The sequence below is a fragment of the Agelaius phoeniceus genome, chromosome 18 (assembly GCF_051311805.1).
Source record: "Agelaius phoeniceus isolate bAgePho1 chromosome 18, bAgePho1.hap1, whole genome shotgun sequence".
In the NCBI taxonomy this organism is placed as follows: Eukaryota; Metazoa; Chordata; class Aves; order Passeriformes; family Icteridae; genus Agelaius; species Agelaius phoeniceus.
Window position 1 is genome coordinate 5,493,581 of NC_135282.1, and position 12,039 is coordinate 5,505,619.

The following is a 12,039-nucleotide window of genomic DNA, read 5'->3' on the forward strand; positions in this document are numbered from 1 at the left end:
TCTTGACATCACTGTCTCAGTCTGAAGGCTTTCTTTCTGAAACTCTTCAAATGCTATCTAGTTCTTATAAATTTTTGGATTAGGACGCATTGCAAAAAATACAGATTAAAAATATCCTTTCCCATAAAGGCGTGAGAAATACAGGGGTCTTGTTGGAAGTTCCTTCACACTGCTTCTGATATGATCTGGTAGTGAAGTGCACCCTGCTGCTGTCTGGGATGAGAAGGATTCACTTTCCTGAGTGGTGTAAACCAGATGAAACTCTTGTCTGGAAAGAGCTTTCCAAAGCTGGCCAGAACCTGTGAAATTTCAGGCCTGATATTCCCCCTGAGCCAGGCTGAGCTCTCAGTGCAGAGCTGACGGGAGGATGACAGCAGTGGCACTTGGCCCGCATGTAGGAAGCTGAACCATGATGTTTGCAGGAAAAGCCATGGGTTTCTAGCCCTGTGCAGTGGGAATCTGTGCATCCTCTGCTCTCAGCATGGCACTGCTGGGGGCTCTTCTGCAGAGCAAACCTTGCCATGGCCAAAACCTGCTGCACGCTGGCTCTGACACTGGTGTCTCCTGCCAGGACCAGCATGGAACCAGCCTGACTGAAGTTGCTCCCTGGTTTTCTAGAGCAACGCTGTCTCTTGGATTAATAATCTCTTTTTGGGAGCTGCCATTATGCGAAACTGAAGAAAACAAATTTCCTTCTAGCAATGCCATTAAAGGGACAATCAAAAGCAATTTCCCCAACAGCTAATGAATGAGGGGCAACATTTAAATACCTGGCTATATCTGTTGAAGAGACTGTGATGGTAGTGCTGCAGGTCAGATCTCCAAATTTCAAGTTAGAGTTATTTATAATAATAATGATAGTGTCCTTTCATCTTTACTCATTTCAGAATCAGACACTTGGCTGTTGGTAGGATCTCTGTGTTTCCTTTCCCTACTGCTCTGCCACTCAGTCTTTAGCTTTCTACCTCTGCCTTTTTTTTTTTTTTTTTATCTTTGAACAAAAAAAAGTGTCAAGAATTCAATTGCTAAAACAGGCAGCATTTTCCTCTAGGGTTTCTGCAGTTGCTTTGGCTGGCTGAAAGACTAACCCTAAGTTGTCAGGGTCATCTATTCTTTAAGAGAGGGAGCTGCAGGCGCTGGCAGGAGGGCACAGGCAGGCTGCCCACATGTTGGTGCAGTGCTGTGTGTGCTGTGTGTCTGCTGCTCCGGGATCACAGGGCACACATGCCTCTTCAGAGTGTTCACAAAGCTGCTCTTGGACAGGAATGGGTGCTGCTGCCTTTTCCAAAACTGTGCAGGCAAAGCAGATATTATCAGGGCTGGCCCTGGGGCATAAAATAGAAAGATCAAAGGAAGTGGCAGCAGCACACAGAGGCTCTTCAAAGCCTGAGTAAGGGAGGATTGATAGAGAAAAGGAGAATGCTCTTGCTGATGTAATCACAGCCTGTGAGACAGGTTGGTTTTTTTTTTTTTTTCTTAATTTAAACAAAGGCACAAAGACAGTCCTTGTTTGTTTAGAGAGGTGAAGCATGTGCCACAGAGATAGAGCAGGGATACCTCACTATATAGAAGATTTTCATGAACAGTGTGGAGCTCAAACATTTTGAAAAACTGCAAAGTTGCAGTTTTTCTTACTTTACTTTGCACAACTCCTGCATGTGGTATTTTCTCACTTGTGGCGTCCATGTGGAATGAAGTAGGAAAATGGCAAAAGAAGGAATGCTTGTTTTCAGGCTGCAGTCCTTATTAAAATGGAAGCTTATTTTGTTTTCTTTGAGAATGCCAGTTAAAAATTTCTGGGATTCGTATGAAAAGAGGTTAAGCACAGGCAAGGTGGAATTGGAGGGGAAGTGATAAACCAGATCCATTGTCAAGAAGCACAGGCTTGTTCAGGCACAAGCTGTGAATTGGAAAGAAACAGTTGTTCTCCCCCTTTATCTGTGGAAAGGGGGAAGAAGAGGTGGGACTTTTCTGGAACAGATGTGCAGGGGTGGAGGGAGTTTTCAACCTTCTCTGTTACAGACCTCACTTTATATGCCACAGCTGCAGAAGTGTTTCTGAACCTTCATTTTGCTTATAAAAGTCTCACCTTTATGATTCAAAGGGAACCTTGTGAAATTATGACCTAGAGCATGGTAGTACAGCTTTTCCACCCAAAGTGTGCCTGTATGTTGTATGGCAAATAACCTGAGCTAGCACAGTCTGATACCCTAAAGTTACATGAAGACATGACTCAAAGCCTGAATGAGTGACTACTACCTGAAAAGCAATATATATCAATTAATATAATTGCATTGATTTTACATATGTTTTGGAGCTCAGGCAGGACAAGCTCTTCTGCTGAGATGGTGAGCAAAGCCTGCATGCCTCTCTTGGTATAGACTGGAGGTCCATGGGAGGGGGAGCCTGTCCCTCTGTAAGTCTTTGGGAAGCTCTTAACTCCAAAACTTAAACTCAGCTTCACCATTTGGCATTGTTTCACTTATTGATTGTTTTAGAAGAAAGACTTAATGGGATTATCTCAGTCCCAAAATGTTTTCCAGGATGCCAGAGATCAAAGTGGTTGTTTCTGCTGGCAAAATCTACAGCTTTCCTTCCCCTGTAGGTCTGAGACCATTTGCAGTGCAGTTCAGAGTAGTACACAAAATTGTGGTTCTCTGAAGTTTGAAAATCTATCATGAGGGAAAGGTGACTCCCTATATTAACTTTAATGCTTTCTTCTTGGGTCAAAGCTACATTTATAGTCTGCTGAATCAGTTTATTACCTTAACAAGGCAAGTAGTAAGGTCCCTGCTGAAAAGGGATTCATCCTCTTTGTTGTGGAATATGTGGGATGATACTGGCATTCTTGTGTTGCCTCATGTGGAAATTTCTAAATTTTGCTGGTCAGCATCAAAACTATTTCTCTTCAGCCTCCTGCATGTCTCTTCTGCAATGCTGCTTCTACAGATGTGTGTGATTTGATACTTGACACTAATAGAAATTGCTTCAATACACTTAAAATACTCTGATTTTGGTTTTTACTTAGCAAACCTTCAGGCACCAGGAAATTTGCACATCTTACAGAGCTTTGAGATGGGCTCTGACATGTACTTGTGTTAGTGCTGCAGGCACTTTCCCCTCACCATACACAGAGGCTAGAGAAAAATTCTGGGATGGGAATCCTAGCAGTTACCATGACTTTCTGCTTTAAAATATGTTCTTTTTGGAAATCCCATCCAGATATGTGAAGGACAGGCTGTTCCAGTCTGTAGAGGACAGTTAATAAAGCAGAGGTTTCTCTGCCCATAGAACAGGGTAAATTGATGGGTTCTGCCATCAGTATGGCATCCCCATTCTTTGCTTCTAGTGAGCAACAGAATGAAAAAAAGGGAGGTTTTTAGCTGATTTCCTGTATGCTCTACTGAGTTTGTGCAGCCACTTCTGCCAGCAGTTATCTGTGGCCTTTGGATTCACGCAGCCAAGTGAATTAACACAACTGCCATGCTGAGTTAACCAAAAAAGCTCCTCTGCTCCAGTGACTCTGGCAGAAACCAGTAGCAGATATTTGTGAAGGAATGCAAGATTAGAGCAAGCATATGGTGAGAATTCTGCAGTACATGCTTCCAGGCTCTGCCAGCTTGTGGCTTAGGTCTTCCCATAAGGATCAAGTTCTACAGGAGAGCCCTTGATGGGTTTTTCTTTCATATTTTTTTCCAGTCCATTACTTCATTAGTTGTCTAAATTTGAGAGCACACAGGGAAGATCTGTTTTGGTTTTGGGGGTTGCTGGACACTGTGACATTGTGCTTTATTTTTGAAGAGCAGTGGAGTGCATGTTGTGCATGAGGAGTAGAACAGGAGTTTTATTGGCATGTCTGACAGGTACCAACTTAAATTGCTCACTAACAGAATTGGAGGGAAGACAACTAAATCTCCAGAATTTTTCTCATTCTCTTACTGTTCAGTGTGAATTTTTTTTTTTTTTTTTTTTGAGCTGCAGGGGAAAAGAACGTTGCCAGGAAGTAATTGTTCTTTCTGTCTCTTCCTAATTCTGTGCAGCAGCTGCCTTGTCTTTAGCTGCTATTAATGGTCAGAGCTTTGTGAACAAAGGAGCGTCAGGCTGATGTAACTTCTTCCTCTGTTCGACATTCCCTCTGAAGCCATCTTTTGTCTTGATAGCCCTATTGTAACCATTCATATACTGATGAATGAACAGGAAGCTGATGATGATAGTGAGCAGATGAGTTTGATCATGAACAGGTTTTACTCAGACTCCAGCCTGAGGGAGTATATATAGGAACAGAGCTGTAGCACTGTCAGCTACAACGTCTGATTTGCTCATTCAGATTTTCTTTTGTGTAAGAAACTAGGAAAGGTTATTAATCTAAGAGGAAATGTGCTAACTTTTTCTAGAGAACAACAGTATTACAGGTATAAATACAGTAATTCTGTCTGTGGACTCGTCATACAAAGAGAAGATTACTTGAATGGCTGTATTTTTTGGGAGGATTGTGATTTCTTGAGCTAGAATGACTGTTTCAAGACTGATGGTAAATACTTTGCTGTACTGTTAGCTACCTGAAAGAGGCTGCATGTCATGTGACAGTCAGTGAAGCATCCTAACCATGGCTTTTCCAGCACAGATGTTCTTCTCATGTGGCCTTTGGTAATTGTGATATATATTAGCTTTCTATAGATAGATAAACTATTCTCAAAATGCCTGATGGAATGGACTCTTACATTTATTTTTAAAAATGAACAACAATTCAGTGTTATTGAAATACTACAGACAAAATTAGAGGCTCCCCAGCAGTGGAGGGCAAAGAGGTGCTTGTGAGTGTGGTTTTTCTTTTCACAGTGCCTACCCTTTCCTGGTTTTTTCATGATTCAGCAGAGATTCCATTGACATTGTTTTTATTTTTGTGTCTGTCACATTTTCTGCTTTCCCATTGTTTATATCTGGTTGAATGTGCCTTTTATGGACCGGACCTTGGTCAAAGGGATTCTCCCAAGTCACAGCTGTGTGTACAGCAGGTTATCAGTGCTGATCTTGGTTTAATTGTAATACAAGCTGGAGGCATGCACCAGGAAGAACAAAGGAGCATCATAAAAAGCTTCTCAAAATTGTGGCTAGGATTTCTTTTCCTTCTTAAGAATAAAGTGTATTCTGAAAACCTTATCCTTACAATAAAAATTTCATGGGAGGTTGCAATTAGTAGGAAAGGTAAGAGAGGAAATTATGAGAGAGCAAAGCAGAAGACTTGGTGAGCACCATTGGGCTCCAAGAACTGGAATGCTGCATGTAAAAGTGCAGTGCATTGTAAAAGTGGAAGGGGAGAGTAGATAATGGAGCAGATAGATCACAAGCTATGGATCCTCTGAGTCCTGTAAGTGTGACATTCATTGGAAGAGACCTGAATTTTACCAGTTTGGAAAAGAGGCTGTTGACAAGAGACTGAGTAGAGTCTGATGCCAAGACAGTGATTAAGGAACAATTTTTTGGTTGTTCCTTGCAATATGATTATCAGAGCATTCTCAGTGAAATTCACAAAACAGTAAAGTAAAAGAAAGTACATTTTAAAAATGGTAGGTTGTGTTTCTTGCTGTAGGATGGTGTAAAAGCCATAAGTATGTGTGTCATTCCAAAGGAATTAGGTAAAAACATGGAACAGAGATGCATTGCTTACTTAAACACAGTATTTTGGGTGAAATATCAGTTCTGGAGGTCTTAGTCACATATAGCCATAATTAAGAGGCTGTGTAAAAGCATAATCATTCTGTATTTTTTCTGCCTTTCATATTCTCAGAATTTCTGCAGTTAGCAACTGCTGGGGATAGGTTACTATGCTGGTTGGATTTTTGGTCACACCCTGCATGGCTGCTTTTGACTTGCCCAACATTGCACAGGAATCCTGTGGCAGAGGAAGCAATTCCATCTGTTGGGAAGCATTCAGCTGCTTTAACCACAACACAGTATTTTCTTTTCTCATAGTATCTTACCTCATTCCCTGCACTGTCCAAACTTCCTGACATGTGAGGGGAATGTCCTGCAGCCAGCACTCATTCAGCCCTCACTGCTGTCTTTTTGGAGTGCATTTACAGCATTAATTTCCCAATCAGTGAGGCATACCTCAGTGTTGGGGTGTGCCAGCAGGAGATACACAGCACTACACCCAAGCCAATGGGCTTGACTGGATTTATTTGCATGGGTTGTATGCCAGGGCTGGAGGAGTTGGATGAGAAAAAAGGGGGGCAGCATGGGGTGGGAGTGAAGTAGTCAAGGGCTGGTCAGGAAGAGAGGAGAATTGAGGCAAGAGATTAGTGACTGTATGAAGGAGGAATCATCTGGAAAGAGATGGGAAAAGGAGGAAGAACTTCTGATGTATCCTGAAGTGCAGCACAAGCATCTGAATTTTAAGGCTGAATTGGGTTTATGATTTAAATTATTTTAATTATGGTAAAAATTTAGCATTAGAAACTTCTGGTACCTGTTTTATTTTCCACCCATACATAGGGTGCTGTAATATGATAAGTATGTACATTATTATTTCTCAGAAAAAGCTGAGAAAACCTCTTTTGGGTTACTGTTCTGTAAAACAGATCACTTTTTGCAGATTTTTATTCAAAGTGGAATTGAATTTTGCTCTTAGATCAGGAATAAACCTCTTGTAATGAAAAGGGAGTGCATCAGGTCTCCAGAATTCCAGAAACTTCCATTATTGTTTGTTTGACTTTAAATAACATTAATTGAATCCTCCAGGCACCAAGTGCAAAGTTCCTGCAAGTGCCTTTGATAAATGAAAAAGGGCAAAGGAAGTGATAATTAGTTGAGTGCAGAATAGTTCTGATTCTGGTTCAAGATGTCAAAGCATAGGATGTGAGCAGGGAGTGAAACTGGCCATCAAGTCAGCTTTTGATCTGTATGAATTGTGCACTGGACTGAGTTGTGGAGCCAGTGTTACATTTAAGTTGGTTATTTCCTGTGCAAAACAAAACCAATTAGGCCTGAAAGAGGGAGGATGAATTTCACAGCGTGTGAGATGTTTGCAGAGACTAGTTCAGCAACGTGCTACGTTAGAATTAAGCATAGCTTTTTATTTTCAAGTCATTCTCTCTAGTACAGAGCATTCTTCAGTGGTGACTCAGGGTAGAGCTAATCTTACTCAAAATGGTTGCCAGTTGCCACTTGGAACAATAGGAGCGAAGCCACAGGCTGCCATCAGGTGGTAGTTTTTAAGAAGGGCGTTTTTTCCCCAGTGGATTTGAGTGCTTTCTGTCTGCTAACATGAAAGGTTGCAATGTGCACTGAATTCTTGTAATGGAAAGTGTTGAAACAGTGCATTACTCATGGCTTTGCCTGAAATGGAGAACCCAGTGCAGCAGGTATTATTCTTTTATGGAAAAACCCCAATATTATGTTTTCAGGAATAACTCTTGGCACCTGATTTACATACTGGCCTGTACTTTCTTTTCAAATACTCAGTTCCTCTCTGGGCAGGGGCATCTCACCTTCCAGCAAAGGAGATTGTGTTCTGTTGTTACATCCTGTTCTAGAGCCTCATCTTGTGTAGCCACAGAAGAGACTTTGGCTTCACCTTATTTCCACAGGATATAGGTCAGAGAGATTGTGCTGATTGGAGCTGACAAAGAAGTGCATTTAAAGCAAGGTGTGATGCTTGGATTTTGCCAGAAAATGTGCAAAGCAGGTGCAGAGCATGAAGGGTGCTGTGGAAGTAATTTCTTGAGAACCTGATGCTGGAGAAAGAGGAGACACTTTGGAAGCAAACAGTGCCTATTTGGAGACCTCTGCTTTCCCTTTTGGGTCCTTTTCCTCTAAAAGTTACCTAGCACCTTAAAATGTTTTCACATGGGCAGAAGCCATAAATTGAATACAATCTGTTGAAGTAATCTGGGTTATCAGATGAAAGGAAGGTCAAATTATAAGTTTTGGAAAGGAAAGCTTGGAGCACCACGTGGGGAAACAGGGATATGAGAAGGCATGTGACAGCTGGAGTTGGAAACAGAACTTCTGTAAACTTCACTGGTTTGTGTGTTGGTCCAGAATGGCTTATAAAAGCTAAAGAACCTGACCAAAAGGCAAACTTTGAGAAACAATTTAAGATGAACACTACGTTCAGATTGTAAACTGTCACAAAGATTTTCTTGGAACATCTTTTGGTTGCTGCAGTGTAAGCTAAACTTAAATGTAGAGACCTGGAGAGTGCTTTGTAATTTATGACAAAATTCAACACAAGAATATTGATAGTTATCCTCAAGTCAGCTATTTATAAATTTAGAAATCTTGAAGGTTAAGCTTCACAGAAATCTGCAAAGATAAGAGGTACGGGGAGGTGTCCTAAATAGTCTAACTAATAGCAGCATAACAAAGAAGTAAAGAAGACCCATTATACCCGTATATGCTGATTCCAATACTTTTCTTCCTCTGATGTCTTGAGAGAGATGTGTGAAGGGATTTGCAGTAGATTGGGTCAGAACCGGTTTTATGGCAGAGGAATGAGGAAAGACTGAACAGAGCATGCAGCACAGGTACTTTCATATCAAGACAGAGGAATAAATACAATTCCTTAGAAATAATGCAGTGTGGGAGGGAGAGTGTGGAGAAGAAGAGTGGGTTCTGGAAAGTCTGGTCTGGGCAGTGAGAGCAGGCACTGCTGGAATCCCACCTCTGCTGGGCCTGTGCCTCGGGCTGTGCTGCAGGCTCTGGGAACTGGGAACTCCTTATTCCACCACTGAGCTGGGAGCACATCTCTGACATGGGCGTTTGTTTGTCTCCATCACATCACTCTGAAAGACACAGAATCAGTGTTCTAGGTTAGGCTGTTCAATTTTCGTCATATTCAAAAACTTCAAAGAGCATCTTGTGCAGCCCAGGCTGCAGGGACTTTTCTATTGGCCAGAGATTGTGAGGTTCATAGAATCTTGAAAGAGTGTGTATGTAAATCCTCAAAAATCAGTTCCAGTTTTTCTCACACTAAACTGAGAAACAGAGTTGATCTTTAGGCTGTGAACTATTACATTTCAGCCTTGAGAAAACTTATTTTTCATGCTGACTAAAGCTGACTGTATCTGTATTTTCCTTCCCTAATGGTACTTCCATACTGATTGCAGTCAAGGGTAGCGATCAAGAATATTCTAAATATTAAAACCTTTTTTGCTGTCAGCTTTTTTTTTGTACTGCAACCCAGAGGATTTGTTCAAACCATGTAGCTTTGGTGCCATTTGAATTAGCACTCAGGCTGCCACTGTGCTGACAGCAACTGAAACTTCATGCTCCAAAACACACGCTCAAGAATTGTGTCTGTTCATCCTCAGCAGATGCCAGCTGCTTCCCTTCTTTGTCTGTTTTGGGGAAGATACTGGGCATGACGTGGGAGGTAAATATAATGAAATTATTTCTATCCTACCGTTACTTGATAATTCAACAACTGTATTTTTAAGCTCTGTCAGCTAATTAAGACACTTAAGAGAAAATTAGAACAAAGTACTGGTTCTATCAGGGAAAAATGAGTTTTCTAAAATAGAACTACAATGTTAAAATTTTAATTATTTCTTGAATTTTTAATTTTTTTGTTCATAATAGAGCAATTTTGATTCCTCTTTGCATTCCGATTTTACTTCATCTGTTAGATTTCACTGCTTGCATTTGCAGCTGCTTTTCCTGCATTTGAGGGCTAGGGGCTTAATTTTACATTTGGTCATAATGTGCATATTTAATAAAAATGCCTCAAAAAGTTGTGAGAATTCTGAAAAGCAGAGTCCGGGATTGCTCTTATGTTGGCTTCTAATTTTTATGCAAATATTTCAGGTAGCTAGGAGTCTGTTATTTGTTATTCCACAGTTTCTCTTAGAAAAATAACACAGATTTTGTTGGGTAGTGTTTGCAGGCAGTGTTTATTGTGTGACTGCCTCCCAGGCTCCAACTCTGAAGAGGTATTTATGTTTTCTGTGAGCAGTAAGGAAACTACAGCTGGCTGTGCATTATCTGCTGTACCTTTTCCATCCCTCTTCTAAGCATAGTCACTGAGACAAAATTTTAATTTTGAACTGAGTAGAAAGCTGATCCTTCCTGCTGCCTTGTGCCTAGTGCAGCATATTTTACACTATGTATCTTGATGAGTTTAAACAGCAGTTCAAGTATCTGGAGTGCAAAAATGGGTGGAGAGAAGGATTAAAATATCCTAACCCCTTCTCTTTTGTGCTTCCCCTGAAGCAAAGCGCAAAGCTGCCCACTTTACACTGCCAGCTCCAGCTTTATCCTCCATCTCTGAATTTCCCTGCAGCCCCAGGGGAAGCTGCACCTCTGTGGCTCTCCCACAGCTGCTGGACTTTGATGAGGACATGCCTTCGCTCTTTCCACTGGCCTCCCTTGGCAACCAGCCCTTTGAAGATGACCTCTTGCTGTTTGCCTGTTGTCTCTCTTGTGTTGGATTATAGATGAGAGGTTGGCGTGAGGGGAAGGGGGATGGAATGGAGTGTTGTGCATTTTAAGCCTCATTTCTTTCTGCGTTCTCACCTTTTTTTTTTTTTTTTTCCCCCTCTCTGTGGCTTTTACCTCTCTATGTAGATAAAATATTGTCATGCATATGGAAAATGGTTTCTGGCAGAAATACAGAGTTCCTGCTTGGCATGTGTATGTAGGACAAAAGAAGTTTGATTAGTGTTGTGGTAAGGACTTTATGTTCTTTTGTAACAATCTACTCACATTAGTTCCCTTCCCCCATCCCTCTTTTTAAGTACAATATTGTTCTTAGTTATAGGGCAGCCTTTCTCTGTGTGCATGTTTTCTGTCCCTCTTCCCTCCCTCTTGCCCCAGTGAATGCTTCCTCTTGGGGACAGGACAATATAATCACCTTGGTAATGAAGGCCGTGGTGTGAGATGGCAAGGGATGCTCTAGAGCTCTGTGCCTGGCTCACATTTTGCATGGACACTACTTCTGGAAATCCAAACAATGAGACTTTGCTAAATATTGAGAATATCCTTCATGAGGGTCTTATAGGGGCAGTAGCTGTAGGGGAAGAAGAATGGTATTATAGGGGATCAAACACATCCAATTTTCACTATGGTGAAAGGTGAACAGGTGAGGTTATTTAGGACAGAACATTGCAAGTAACAGTGGTTTTTACACACTTTTACAAATTCTACCATCTCCTTTTTCAAATTTTCTAAGTGATGAAATTAATCTTTGAAGTTAATAATAGAAAAAATTAATAATTGAAATGTGGCAAGGAGAGCAGAATGGTAGTTGACATTGATGTGGAATATTGATGAATAAAGGCAGGAGTAATATGTTTGAGGGTATTTTACAGCCAACATGCAGAAGATAATCTGGGTGTACCTTTGTATGCAGCTGGAATGCTTCAGTGCAGCATTCCACCCAAAATTAGAAGAATAGGGTGTGGGGGGTATCTGTGATCTGCAGATGTAATTAGTATATCCTTATACTGCTGTGTAATTGGATCTTCACTTTCTAACCCAAATGATGCCACAGAAATAATTTGTGTTATTTTTAACTCCTCTTTCTCTCCTGCCCTACCCTTCTCTGTCTAACAAAGTTCCCCACAAACCTGAATGCGAGCAAACCAGCTCTGCTTGTTAGTAGCTCATTGCAAAATACACAAAATAATATCTTCTCTTGTCAGAGGTCACCTCTTACTACATCAAGGACTGCCTGGAAAGCCAGGATCTAGACCAGTTCAGGTGTCAGAAAAACGAACTGCAGTGAGTTTGGATGTCTCAAATCAGTACAAAGAACACCTACAAAGAACAGTCACTGCTGCTCTGGAGTCTCACAGTACTGTGAAATTTTGGGCCAGCATCAGATCTGTCAATCTGTTAAACTTCCTTGCTAAAATTCAATTGGCAAATAAATAAGTTTTGAGACTTTTCAGAGCTGTGTGCTTTTGTAAAATGAAATACTACCTTCTCTGGTGTGTGCACGTGTGTGTGTTGTCTTCTGATTCCCTCCTAAAAGTCTTGGAATTTTCATCCCAGCCAAATTTCCTAAGTGTGCATCTTGTGTGCTTTTGGCAAGGGAAT

At 41.1% G+C, this 12,039-nt stretch overlaps 1 protein-coding gene across 3 annotated transcripts in view; it reads left to right on the forward strand.

The window, feature by feature from the left end:
• The window catches only part of ZNRF3 (zinc and ring finger 3), a 66,564-nt gene that overhangs the window by 17,568 nt on the left and 36,957 nt on the right, over positions 1-12,039 (forward strand). The window contains exon 1 of one of the 3 annotated variants that reach the window (XM_077188033.1): positions 10,554-10,667. The exons of the other annotated variants lie outside the window; for them this stretch is intronic. The gene's annotated coding sequence lies outside the window, so the exon portion shown is untranslated. Of the gene's footprint in view, positions 1-10,553; positions 10,668-12,039 lie in introns of those variants that run through there. 3 annotated transcript variants of the gene reach the window in all.